The sequence below is a fragment of the Pholis gunnellus genome, assembly GCF_910591455.1.
Source record: "Pholis gunnellus genome assembly, chromosome: 17".
Taxonomy (NCBI): Eukaryota; Metazoa; Chordata; class Actinopteri; order Perciformes; family Pholidae; genus Pholis; species Pholis gunnellus.
The window spans coordinates 18,985,636-19,000,216 of NC_136544.1; the positions used below are offsets into that span (position 1 = coordinate 18,985,636).

The 14,581-nt window shown below is 43.6% G+C and overlaps 1 protein-coding gene across 1 annotated transcript in view; it reads right to left on the reverse strand.

Annotated features, from left to right (window-relative positions):
* Positions 1-2,285, reverse strand: part of grin2aa (glutamate receptor, ionotropic, N-methyl D-aspartate 2A, a) — a gene marked incomplete at both ends in the record, with an annotated part of 128,222 nt that extends 125,937 nt beyond the window's left edge. The window contains one exon of the mRNA XM_079178321.1: positions 2,205-2,285. The remainder of the gene's footprint in view (positions 1-2,204) is intronic.
* Positions 2,286-14,581: the final 12,296 nt, after the last annotated feature.

Consider the following 14,581-nt stretch of genomic DNA (forward strand, 5'->3'; position numbering starts at 1 on the left):
CTCCCAGGGCCCAGCCATCTGCTCCCTGTGCCCTGACGTGTGCATGAGCACCCATGAGAAGCCCAGTGGAAGTAATCGTCTGCTACCGCTCAGGCTTCAACATGTTGTCTGCCCACTGCACATACCTCTTTAGCTGCCACACTGTGTGTGTGTGTGTGTGTGTGTGTGTGTGTGGGAGAGAGAGAAAGAGAGAGAGATACCGACAAAGAAAGAAGTGACACCACTAGTGTTCTCTTATATAATGGGTGTGAACTGCATTGCTGTTCTCTCTTTGTGTGTGTGTGTGTGTCTTCTCCTGCACCTGATGCCCGATACACACCTATGCCCCCCCCCCCCCACCCCCACTTTCAGTTATTTTAGTGCTAATTGCATCAGTCCGTTTCTGCTCCATTAGCATGCAGGGGGCCCATTTCAGAACACCGTCTCTCTCTTTCTGAATTCCAATTTGCTTTACTGACTTGGCATAATGCTGCCGACGTATTTAAAGGAAAATAAAGGACGAAGAAAAAAGGTCATCATTGTTGTAATACAAACAAAGTGTGTGTAAATTGTCATTGAGGGCGGTTAGACATATAGGTTGTAGTCAGTGTGGCGTCTTTGGAACAAAGCGAGCGTCTCGTCCTGCAGTGTTTCTGTCTTCTGTCTTTCTCTGAAGGCCAGAGTCACAAAGGATTTCAGACTTTATTCAGCCATGAACAACGCTGATGAAATTGAAACACAGCGGCGCTGCCTTTGCAGGGGCAATCTGTCCGCTACTTGACGGCCACTTGATTTTAACTCTTTACTTTAAGAGTCCTAGAAGCCTCTGAGCTGTGTTAATAATGTCTTCTTCTATATCTTAATAAAAGGTGGATTCAAATGAATGACATCGACCTCCCTCTGTGTCTCGCACACAATCTCACTCTTCCACTCTCATCTTCATCAGTTCTCTCTACTCCCTTGTCCCCGTGCTACTGCTGTATAATGAGCAAAGATGAATGCAGAATTCTTCTTAAATGCACACAAACACACTGGTGCTAGTAGTTGAAGCAGGGAAACCAGAATGATCATGATCTACAGCATTCGGTTAATACATTATTTCCATTTTGCAGTCATAAATAAATATGGATCGGCCTTCCATGGGCTGCAGCTGGTGTCTTTACATAGAGAGAAGGCTTCTCTGTGACAGGAGAGCTGCGCTTCAACAACGTGACTGAATCTTGAGAACAGGAGGGAGAGAGGGAGAGGGGTGGGAGAGAAGATGTAAATGCAATTGGATCTCCCCGTTATGTTCAATGGGACCTACACAATACAAGGGCGACCCCTAGTGGCGCAACGTTGGCCAGCCTCCTTCACTGTTGGCCAAGAGCTCCTCACAAAGTGAAAGATTTTTTTTTCTTTTTCCTTTTTTAGGGTAAAGCTCGTGTTCTGTTTCGGTCACGTTCTGGAGGGCACATGCGCAAGATGTTGCCCCCAAAATAGCGTTTTAATTTAGAGAAATAGGCGGTGCGTTCCTAGAGATGCGTATCCTATCGTCCTGGTATGGGATGGAGAAGAGCTGGAAGTTGTGCCAACCAGCGGCGCGACCAGAAAAAAAACCCGCAATGTGTGACCCAACCTCTGGATAAAATCACCAGAAAGCATTCTTCGTTTTGTGCGACGTTGCGTTAAACTCATTGTCTTTTGGTGAAACTGGGTTCACATCGTGTGCTGCACTATACTGCGTGATGATTGAGGGGTGTGGGGTGTTGGGTGTATGCGCCCAACTACCAAAGGAGGCACGTTTCTTTGTATTTCAGTCAGTTTATTAGTGTGCATGAAGTCGTGTCTTTTTTTTTAGATTATTTTGGCCGGCTGAGAGACACTACATGTGCTTGTATAGCTCACTGCGCCAGTGCTATGTGAATTATGAGGACATTATAATACTTGACACTTGACGTAAGTGCCGAGATGAGATTAATTTTGTTAGTTTGTTTTGCATCTCATAGGCTACTGCGTGCCTCGGATCGTTTAAATCCCAGTTGGCCGCGTTTTAGGGGCAGCTGTGCTCTCCGTGGTTTTGGGTGCCGCACTTTTGGATAAGGGACGCCTGTGGGTAAAAACGGTACCCGCTGATCAAGAGAGAGAAGGGAGTGAATGGGGTGGGGGTGAGACAGACACGGTGCATGATCATCATAACCCAAATTCTGGGGGGAATATAACAGACACGACAAAAGTCTACTTACAGCATCTCCCTTCCACAGAGCTCCAAAACAGTGGTGTGAGATGACATTGCAACAGTCCCCTCTCTCCTCTGAGAAACCATGCAGCCTGTGACGGGGATCACACTCACAAACACGGCACAACAGGAGAAGAGCAAAAGAAGAACAAAAAATAAAAAATCACGGAGTCTCGGGCTGTGAATTATTTCCACGCGTGTTCCAAAAAAAAAAAAAAAAAAAAAAAACCCTGAATGAAATCCCCCCGTTTTAGCACTTAACGGGCGCGCAGCAGCGAGCAAAAAATTCACTGTCGTTGTAATCCAATCTTCGTTGTGCGTGCGCCCACCGCGGATTCTCCACTGCAATCTCTGCTGGCCCCGCGCATGGTGGTGGGGGGTGGGGGTGGGGGTGGGGAGCGTGGGGGGGGGGGCTCAACCTGCCTCTGTATGATCAGAGCTCCCGGTATCCCGTTATTCCTGTCCCGGCCGAGGAGAGCGAGAGGCAGGTGAGCAGCCGCCGGACGCACGCAGAGACGCACACGCACGTTGACTTCAACAGTGGAGGCTCCGGCAGTCTGCGAACCGTGGGACTCGCTCTCAACGTCTCTCTCTCTCTCTCTCTCTCTTTCTCTCGTCGTACACGTGTAAGTGCGTGTGTATGTGTGTGAGAGAGAGAGAGTGTGTGGGCTACGCGTGTGCCGTATGTGCACGCGTGCGTGCGATTTCGCGTCTTGTCTATGTGTGTGCCCGCGCGCTTCTGCAGAGGCAGCTGGATAGATAGACGGACTGTCGGTCTGTCGCGCTCTCCCTCCCTCTCTCTCCCTCTTTCTCTCTCTCTCTCTCTCCGCTCTCTGTGCTAAAGCTCCTTCGGGGAGCAGCTCAGTCAAAGAGAGACTGATACGGGCAGAGTTGGGGCGAAATCGCAAATGATTCAGACGGCAATCTTTCTCCCTCCTCTCTCAGACATCTCCATTCTAATTGTCGTCAATGATAACCCTTTTCTTTTGCCAGCAACTCTCTCTCCAATCGTGCCTTTTGGGGTTTTCAATCTATCCGGAAAAAAACTTGAGCACAGCAGAGCAGATAAGCGGTATATATATATATATATATATATATATATATACACATATATATACTGTATATATATATATATATATATATATAAATATACATCAACCAGTGTTGCAAAGACAAATATAGCCTACTATATTATTAAAATGGCAGAGGAGAGTCGGTTGTTCCACCTTCACCCAGCATTGTTGAGTTAAAACGTGGGAGCACCGCTGCTTGCAGAGAACAACTTGTAAATGCGGATGCATGCAGACCGACAAGTGTGCACGCAGCCTACAAAATAAAATAAAAACACTTCAAAGTTTTGTTGAGCTAACTGAAAAAAAATGGATTCCACGTTTTACTGTGTCATGAAATCTGTTAACGTGTTAAGAAGAGGACGCGTGGCAGCCTACCTGCGGGGGTTCCACCAAAGTTCCACACCTTGTCGCCTGTAGGAGTTTTGCGTTCATCCGTCAAGTGTTTATTTAAGGAAACATTCAACTGTTGATCGGGTTGCGTAACGGGTTAACTTGGACTGCTTCCGACCTGGAAACAGAGGACACCGACTTTTTGGTTCCTGCCACGCTGAAATGCTCCTGAACGCCACACTGCTCCCGTCACTGTCAAATCACAGGACGCTCAATGAACCCGCTTTATGGGCTACTCCTGCCATTTAGTATGAAAGGTCGGGGACTTGACGGACTTTTCTTTTTTTTTTAAACAGTCACAATTGATGCAGCAGGGCTGAGAAGAAAAACTGACTTTCAGTCTCTTAACAAACACTGGATCCGTTCAGCCAATAGGCATCGTTTAGTTTGTGCACCAAGACTTTCTGTTGCAGTCTGGAAGCCCAAGATGAGATTCATTAAGTGTTGTTGGTCTGCTAGAGTCATTTTCTCATTGGCTTAATATGAAAATTGGAGTTCCTCTTTAAGGTACAGTGAGTATACATGGAGAGTGACAGCATTAAGACGCATACGTTAATTAGAAGAGTGAGCTTAGGGCCCTAAGATGGCCGGGGTTTCATGAAATGTCAGGCCAAATGTCAGATGCCACTTTCACTCAACTTCCTCATCAGAGAACAAACAAATATCCATCTATCCATATATCCATCTACTCTATATCTATTTATATCTTTATCTATCTATCCATATATCTATCTATATATCTTTCCATATATATCCATCTATATCTATATATCCATCTATCTATATCTTTATATATCTATCTATCATTTAGTATCATTAGCAGTTTCAGTGGCTCTGCCTCTCAGTGGCTTGGAAGTTGTCCTGTGAATTTTCACATTCCTCCCCCTACAATCAATCTCTCTCTCTCTCTCTCTCTCTCTCTCTCTCTCTGGAGAGGGGAGCAAAGAGGAGAGAGAGCTTTAGCAAGGGGCAGAGGGAGTAGATGAGAGGGGGAGGGAGGGGGTGTTACTGTACATGCATTAATACTGGCTCCACAAAAACAGTCACAAGTCACACCTGACTGAGCAAACGACCATCAAACGACTGGAGAGGCTCAAAGAAGTCAGCGTGTGTGTGTGTGTGTGTGTGTGTGTGTGTGTGTGTGTGTGTGTGTGTGTGTGTGTGTGTGGGTGTGTGTTTGTACTAGTCACTGGTTCTCTTTCAGTGTGTGGATGTACTATAAATCTTTTTTTTAAATGTTATAATATAATTCATGATCGGGAGTTGAACCACACATGTATTCAAGGGAGAGTAAACAAACAGGCGGCGACCCGGCTGCTGTGGAGTAAAGAGCTGCAGTGATCCCACAAGCACAGGTTACACCAACCACGACCACAGCAAACCCGCAAGTAGCAAAGATGTGTTTCAAATGTCCCAGAATGCAATAGTGACATTAGAAACGCCATAAGGCTCAGTCAGGTTACTGTGGCCTCACATCACAAACACATTATAGTCGGCTATGTCCCTATACGGGACTATTACTGGGATACCAGTGAAGCGTCATAAGGGAAGACTTTATGGAATATTAGAAAATACTGCAATGATTAAAAATGTTCCGTCAAGTACAACAAAGCACATTAAGGTGGTTGCGGGGATTACATTGTAATACCTCAGAGCATTTAAATTCAAATGAAAGAGAGGAAATAAGATTGCAGTGAAGTACCATAAAGTCACTAAGACTCTGAAACTATCGGGCGCCACAGAAATATCCCCCCTCCCTACAATATAATAACAATATTCTCAGGGCTTGACATTTTCTTCCATACAGTGTCTCTGTAGGCGATTGCGCAACCCTCCCACAGTGCATTGCAGTCTGCCTGGTCAGAAAATCTTTCAGTATTGATTTGACACATATAAGGAGATGCATAGCCTACAATTGACCGGTGACCTGTTTGTCATTTCCAGTTATTAGTCAGTAAGCTGGAGGGTATACTGAATGCAGCCCCTGTTAGTCCTTTAAGGGACGTATAAAGAAATCCACTGGACAGATCACCAGTCTACCATGACCGCCATGAGAGCACACACAAACTTTATACTTTGTAAAGTCTTTGTGTTCATTTGTATAGTAGCCCACAATGCTGCCATTCTAATAGGTATATTCTGCTTGTAATGTTAGAGTGCCATTAAAAGATGTATAAAGTGTGTACAAAATGTTTTCTTTGTTGTTTGAACACATTTAGTGATCTTCATCTTCGTTAACGATTATGTTAATGACCTTTCATTAAAATTCCCCATAGGGCCAAGTTCTATGGAGCTAAATCAGATCAAACGTTTTGTTCATTTGAAAACAAAATGTGAACCTGAAAGTTCAAGTTGTGGTCTTGAACATTGAAAAATACAGCAATGTATTCAAAATAAAAATAAGTGAAGGAAAAAAATGTTTGGGTTGAATATAATTTTGATTCAGTTCTGGAATGTTTTTGAATGCATTTTTTTTTTTTTCATTTTTCACTTTCATATATATTTTGATATTTGAGTTCTTATATTTTTCAGTTTCAGTTTTTATATTTTCATATTCAAATGTTTATTTTTTTCGGTTTCAAATTTGATGACACGCCCCTATAAGAACTCAAATATCAAAATATATATGAATATTTTTTTCAAATGAACAAAACCTTCTACCTGGATTTAGCTCCATAAAGTTCTTGTCAACTTTTAGAGGAGCAAGAGAAAGCATCCTACCTGGAAACATTACACACTGGTATGGTATGTGCACGGCACAGGACAGGACGGCTCCACGGCGGGTGGTTAAAAATGCCCAAAACATAGTTGTTACCCAGCTACTGAGCATCGGTGATATTGGTGAGAAGAGGTGTCTGCGAAGAGCTCAAAGGACAAAACCCACTCAGCCACAAAATGCTGACATCTGCTGCAATATAGAAAGAGATACAGAAGTATCAGCTGCGATAGACTTTAAAACACCTTCTTTCCTCTGGCTGAGAGACTCCAAAACTCATCCTCTGAATATCATTTTTGTGTTTTCCTTGTGAAACAAAATGGAACTACAAATCTGCCTTTCCTTTTGCAACCCTGTCCAATGACAATAAAATAACCATGAATCTCGTAACCTTGTAAGTTGCTCATCTGGGTCAGGGTTGTAGAGACAACAGGTCAAGAAGAAAAGCCCTGTAGCTTCCACCACAGGTGGAACTACTTACAAACATCAGCATGTTGGTGTGAAGGTGCTTCCTCACTCTGACCGCGTCACACTCAGTCACAAACCACTGTCGTGCAGATCAGCGATCACGGTCCACTGAAGCCAGAAGGACGATATCAGATGGCCTCCTGATGCCTTCACATTGGACTCTTTCCAGACAGTTTGGCTGCACCTTCTTGAACATGAATATCACAGACAGGAAAAGGGGGCATGGCACATCCTCACTATGAAAGCATCCAACCAAATGCTAATAAGGCTAATTCAACTCTCATAATTCCTGCAGCAAGTCCCTGAGGATTACAGAGGTAACATTGTCACAAGATTTGCTGAAATCCACAAAAACCAACACACGGGATTGGCAAAATCCCATGAAACCCTAATTATCTGCAAAAGGATTAACTATTTTAGGAACATAGGAGCCTATAGCTCAATCTAGCTCCTTTGGTTTCTCGCTAAAAAAAGTCGGTGCTCCTGTGGCAGCACTTCCCTGGAAGTGTTAAAGGTGCCAGTTTACTCCCCAAAAAATCAATCTGACCCGGGATTCAAACTTCTCTCTCTATCTTTTTCGACCATCGCCGACAAAGTGCAACATTTGAAGGCCTTGCAGATGAGACTGTCCGAAAATATACGCTTTTATCCCTATATTTCAACGATATTGCGTCTCCCTTCGACTGCAGACAGCTATGAACATGAAGTATGAGCCAGTTCTTTTCTAGTATAATGCAACCTTTAGGGTGGAGTTTGCAGTACTGGATGTTGCTTATTTGTCAAAACATTTGCCTAAACTCCCAGCGCTGTCTGCATTTCAGTGTGTTTGTTTGGGGGGCTGAGTTACCGGCTAACTGGCCTCGGTACAGCAGTTGGCCCCGGTGTCCTCGTGCATGTCTCTTTCATGAACCACCGAGAGTAATCTGTTCTTACCCTTGATGATCAAAAGACAACAATTCAGGAGGTCTGTGTGTTCTGTCTCCAGCTATGAATGGACAAAGCTGGACATGTGTGGGACTGAAGGTGTCTGCATGTGATTGTGTTAGTGTGTGTGTGTGTGTGTGTGTGTGTGTGTGTGTGTGTGTGTGTGTGATGGCTTTAGGATACCGGTGGTGGCAGACATGCTGGGCTGCCATGTGTGGGAGTGTGTGTGTGTGTGTGTGTGTGACATGCTGGGGGAGGGAGTCGAGGGGTGTTATCAGGTCACCAAACAGCTGTCTGGGAGACATAATGGCCTCAAGGGGTGTGCAACACACGCACACAAATACACACACACACACACACACACACACACACACACAGGGAGGGTAACTCAACCACAAAAATGAAACAGACAGACAGGAAAACAGATGCTACAGTATCCACCACCCCCCAAACACACACACACACACACCACTGCAACGCAACACACGGCGATCAATTAGCTTCCCTTATATTTCCTAATCTTTTTATTGAGAGTATCATTCAGTACTTCCTGTGGTTTTTCAGATGCAGTAATCTGATAACAAAAATCAATTCCTAATTTATTTCTCTCTCTCACTCTCTCACATACAAATCCATACAAGAACAGTACACATAATCAACAGCTTTCACTGAACAAGCACACACACACACACACACACACACACACACACACACACACACACATATATTACACATCTTATGAGGGGACACTCACTCTTCAGTCGAAGGGTCATGAGGAAGGGAAGGAGACAGGGCAGTGATAGTTCATATGAAGTCCGATGCATGAAGTTGGGGCGTTATGGAAAACACATATATGTGTACATGTGTACATGTGTACACGTACATGTGTTGTTAGAGAGAGGACAGCAACAAATAACTTGTATAAGTGCAGAAGAACACATGAAGCTTTTCTTCTTCTAATAACACCTGAAAGCTGCCTTCTGGCTCCTCCCTTTATGTCGCAGAATGTTCATCTATATACGGTAAATTAATGACAACACAGAAATAAGGATGAAGACTAAATTATGTTCTTTGTTGAAAAATTCCGCATTTCAAAATGTGAAATGAACTTAATGTCCCCCTAAATTGATAACCAGTACTTTGCAAATGAACTCCTGAAATGGACTCTGAAGATAATCAGCTCCTCGCAGATCATTTGGAATCTCATTGCAATGTAATCATTGAAGTGAAACAACTCTTATTCTTCTTATTTTGTGTTTAAACTCGGCGGCGCACAATGTCAGGTATTCAGCATCCGCCCACACTTTTCTCTGAGGGTTTGCAGGCCGAGCACCTATAAGCCTCATTAGCCACCAATGGAATAATATGATGAGATCAGAAATGATTCCACTTCCCTAAGCAGCATGACTTCATCCCCGATTGTTACTGCGCCACTGGTTGCATCACGAAAATACCACTAATCTTGACCTTTTCCTGCACCACAGCACAGTTTGTTCGGTGAACTCTCAGCTCCATGCCACCAAGCCCAGCTTGTCTTTGTTGTTGTTTGCTCATCAAAAAGCTTTTACTTGTTGGAAAAGGTGCAGTTCTCTGGTGGTTCAAACATTGTGTGAGAAAGCCTGCGGCGTTCTTGATTTCCTAAATCAGATAATATAGAGCGTTTATGTGGTCATGAACCTTTCTTAGTTTGATATGGCCACCACAAGGATCACCCACCCACCTCGGCCCCACAGTGTTAAAACAGGGACTTCTCCCTCCACCACACACCGCTGATCTCGCTGGTATCATGAAGTTCACCGTCGAGGCGAGGAAGGTCGATTTGGAGTGTCCTCACTTTGAAGAGAAAGCAGACGAGGCAGAGCAACGTCTCCGAGCAAAACCAGCTAAATCGGTCATCTCACTGGTACAAGAAGGAGACGACAACTTCACCCTCTGATGCAGCAGCCACAACAGATGTGAGCTCTGCCCCACAGGACACAGACAGTTACGTTCACCAAGTCTCATGACCAACCGAGATCCATGGGACTCCTGGGACCACTACTTCTCAAAGATATGTGCACGCGACACCAGTTGTAGCATCATCAATGACTGTATTTAGACAATTTACTGCAACTAAACAGAACACCTACATATGCTATACTATAATAAAAATGTAGACCTCATAATGAATGAAACAAGGACCAGATCAAAGAGTAGAAAATAAATAATGCTCACCAATAGGATAGATGATATTTATAGTCCATGTGGTGCAGCGACTCAGTCTCATAGCTTTGTCTTGATGTGGACCGTGGACTGTAGAAACACAATCATAATGAAAAAAACCACAACTCTGATTTCCTGAGAGAGCGTTAAGCCAAGTGTCTTTCTGAGCAGGTAAGTGGCCATCCAATTGTTTCTCCTGTTATGTGGGAGGCCGTCTGAAACGGATCCCTTGGGGCTGAGTGAAGACGTTCTGCAATAAGAGAAACACTTTGAGTAATGTCCCAGTGGAGTGCTTTAACCTGTCGTTTTACTCACTTTGAGTCTCGGCCGCAGGTTTCTGCTAAAGTCCTGTCACCGGGGATTGTTCAGGAAAAGCATCCTTGTCTCAAGTCTCAGATTCTGCATGATAGTTTGATGTTCGTACGTATGTCTTGAAAATCACAACAGCCTATTGCAATGCAGTTGAGGCGAGGAGGACTTTGTGAGTGTGGGATACAGTTGTGATCAGTAATTCAAGTTGTCAGAAGTAAAAAAGATAAATACATATAACAAGGCGTCATCTGCCCTCCATAAAACACCGTGTTTTAAAAAATGTTTTTTCTAAATGTCTGGTGCCTCTCAGGTTTAGGCAACAAAACCACCAACAGTTAGGTTAAGGCAACAAAACCACCAACAGTTAGGTTAGGGCAACAAAACCACCAACTGTTAGGTGAAGGCAACAAAACCACCAACAGTTAGGTTAGGGCAACAAAACCACCAACTGTTAGGTGAAGGCAACAAAACCACCAACAATAGGTTAAGGCAACAAAACCACCAACAATAGGTTAAGGCAACAAAACCACCAACAATAGGTTAAGGCAACAAAACCACCAACAGTTAGGTTAAGGCAACAAAACCACCAACAGTTAGGTTAGGGCAACAAAACCACCAACTGTTAGGTGAAGGCAACAAAACCACCAACAATAGGTTAAGGCAACAAAACCACCAACAGTTAGGTTAAGGCAACAAAACCACCAACAGTTAGGTTAAGGCAACAAAACCACCAACAGTTAGGTTAGGGCAACAAAACCACCAACTGTTAGGTTAAGGCAACAAAACCACCAACAGTTAGGTTAAGGCAACAAAACCACCAACAATAGGTTAAGGCAACAAAACCACCAACAGTTAGGTTAGGGCAACAAAACCACCAACTGTTAGGTTAAGGCAACAAAACCACCAACAGTTAGGTTAAGGCAACAAAACCACCAACAGTTAGGTTAGGCAACAAAACCACCAACAGTTAGGTTAGGGCAACAAAACCACCAACAGTTAGGTTAAGGCAACAAAACCACCAACAGTTAGGTTAAGGCAACAAAACCACCAACAGTTAGGTTAAGGCAACAAAACCACCAACAGTTAGGTTAAGGCAACAAAACCACCAACTGTTAGGTTAAGGCAACAAAACCACCAACAGTTAGGTTAAGGCAACAAAACCACCAACAGTTAGGTTAAGGCAACAAAACCACCAACAGTTAGGTTAAGGCAACAAAACCACCAACAGTTAGGTTAAGGCAACAAAACCACCAACAGTTAGGTTAAGGCAACAAAACCACCAACAGTTAGGTTAAGGCAACAAAACCACCAACTGTTAGGTTAAGGCAACAAAACCACCAACAGTTAGGTTAAGGCAACAAAACCACCAACAGTTAGGTTAAGGCAACAAAACCACCAACTGTTAGGTTAAGGCAACAAAACCACCAACAGTTAGGTTAAGGCAACAAAACCACCAACAGTTAGGTTAAGGCAACAAAACCACCAACAGTTAGGTTAGGGCAACAAAACCACCAACAGTTAGGTTAGGGCAACAAAACCACCAACAGTTAGGTTAAGGCAACAAAACCACCAACAGTTAGGTTAAGGCAACAAAACCACCAACAGTTAGGTTAAGGCAACAAAACCACCAACAATAGGTTAAGGCAACAAAACCACCAACTGTTAGGTTAAGGCAACAAAACCACCAACAGTTAGGTTAAGGCAACAAAACCACCAACAATAGGTTAAGGCAACAAAACCACCAACAGTTGGGGTTAAGGCAACAAAACCACCAACTGTTAGGTTAAGGCAACACAACCACCAGAAACCACGTAACTAGGTTGAGGAAAACTGATACGAAAATCAGGTTTAGAAAACAAAACCACAACCAGGTCGAAGACTGGTCTCGTGGTTCAAAGTCTTGGGTTTGTTGGACCCAAACACTTCCCGCCCACCATAAGGTGACTTTTTCAATATCAAATACTACGTCACTTGTTCTGACTGTGGATACATGTAATTTGTTTGTCCACGATAAAAAAGCATCCTAATTGTCTTACCATTGGCATAAGCCCTCTATAGCTGCCGCTTCCTTCTTTAACCAAATAGACTTTTGTTATATTTTATTGATCCTTGTTTTCTTTTCACGCACCCCCCTTCAGATTCTTGCTCTTGGACGCTCCAGCAGTGAAGTTGCTCACCGTAACCCAGGCTTTCCAGCCGAGTCTCACCGCCCTGCTGCCATTGGATGTCTCGTCTCCTCTGTGGCTTTCTAACTGACAAAGTCGTCATATCTCCACCTGACAAAGCGGCTTCGCACAGATCCCAAGCAGGTGCTGAGGGAGGAAACTTTTTTAAGAGTGGTGAGACCAAAGTTGTGTGCCGTTTTGCTGAACAGCCAAATGTGGATATCCAATTAATGGCGGACGTTTCGTTGCACCATGAAGATGGAAAACCTGGCTGCCTGACAGCAGACTGTTACCAGGTGACGGACTTGTTTGAAGAGCAGATAAGTGCAGCGGCATATGGAGACGAGTGTGAATCTGCGAGGCTGTCGTTTTAAACCACGCTTCAGAGGGAGTGTAAGCGCCAAAAAGACAGATGTTTCTTTAATGGTCGCAGCCAAAGTCTGAAGCTTTGACCGGCTAATTTCAATGGCGGAGACGCAGAAGCTGCATTCAAACCCAGAATGTGTCTGTTGACACATCAGAAGGCAGTGTACAAAAAGCCCAAGACTGATTTCTAAGAAATGGGGCATAAATTAAAATTGACTTTGCAACGGGTAAATCCATTAACCAGACAAAGGCTTGAATAAATGGTGGCATTTTAAAAGAGTAGCTCTGAGCAGGCAGCAGGGCTCGTGTCAGAGGAGGAGGGGCGGGAGGCTTTCTACTTCTTCTGAGAATCTGTCATCTTGACCTTTACTTCTCACAGGAACATATTACAACTGACATTGCCTCCCTAACAAACACACATGCACGCAAAGCGGCCGAGCACAGTCACATTTCTACTGCGGATCGTGTTCAGCAGCACCATCTATTGTTGCATGGAATGGATGAACTGTCGGAGCGGATCCAAAGCCGCGAGGCAAGATGGTGCAGCGAACGCATGTGAGCCGACGGGCCGGAAACACCGACGGCGGTTCCTCGAGGCTGATTGCTCCTCTCTGGGCCAATCGTGGTGCACTCATTGGTCTTTGGTGCTAAACCAAGCGGATTTGGACAGTTTGGTAAAAGATCATGTAATTCTGTTACACTAGAAATGAAATGTAGGAGAAGAAAAGAGGAGCAGAAATACTCCTTATTAAAGACATTGAACCTCTAAAAGTGTAAATTCAGTTACGAGTATCTTCATTGATTTAAAATGATGCACTGAACAGTCTTCATGGCCGTCTCACCAACTCTCTCCTTATTCAACAATCAAACAGTGACACCTAGTGGTCATCTTACTCCCCTACACAGTCTGTCTGTAGAGCAACAAGCTTTACATGAGACAACAAATGAATTCAGAAAAGATGTAAAAACAACAACACTAGGCAATATAAAAAGACTTGCATGAATATGATTTCATAAAGAGTTGTCTGATCGAACATGTCTGATCTAATCTAATAACTGAGCAGCACATTCGACCATTTAGTGCTTTATTAACCAACTTATCATCTCAAAATCAATTCTGGAAGTTATTGTGTGGATCTGGGAACCTGAGTGATGTGATCACTCTCTTTTATGCCCTCGCATACATTCTATATACTGCACATCGTCTTTAAGGTTTTGAACAATTTATTGCTGCATTAAAGAGTTTTACACTTAAATTCTATGTATTTATTTCATTACATTGTGTTTTACAAAGTTAGGACAGCGAAGTTTAAGTCAAGTCTGATGTCGACTTACACATAAAAGAAGGATCCCATCACTTCCACACAGTGAGGCACAGCTTACTAATGAAACACTGGAACCACATCGGTGCTCAGCTTTCTGGACCAGGACTGAAGAAGTCGGTTCGGAGCATTTCTAGTCTTAATGTAGTTCAAATGTAGATCTGACCTCATAACTAAGATGTGTTTGTGGTCTTTAACCTCGGGGATCGGAGGTGAGCACTGACTTAATCGTTCTTCTTTGTGTCCAACAATATTCAATTTACCTTTAATAAGTAGTAACAGTGTTTTTATGCTTTTTTAATCCTCTTGTAGTGACGTTTAATGAAGCCTGTTGTGAGGGTAATTCCCTGCTTTAAAGTGATGTAATGAGCTATTTCCTTATTTGTGTTAGAACTGGAGATAAACAATCCAAAATATGAAATGGGTTTGTGATATAAGGGATTCAG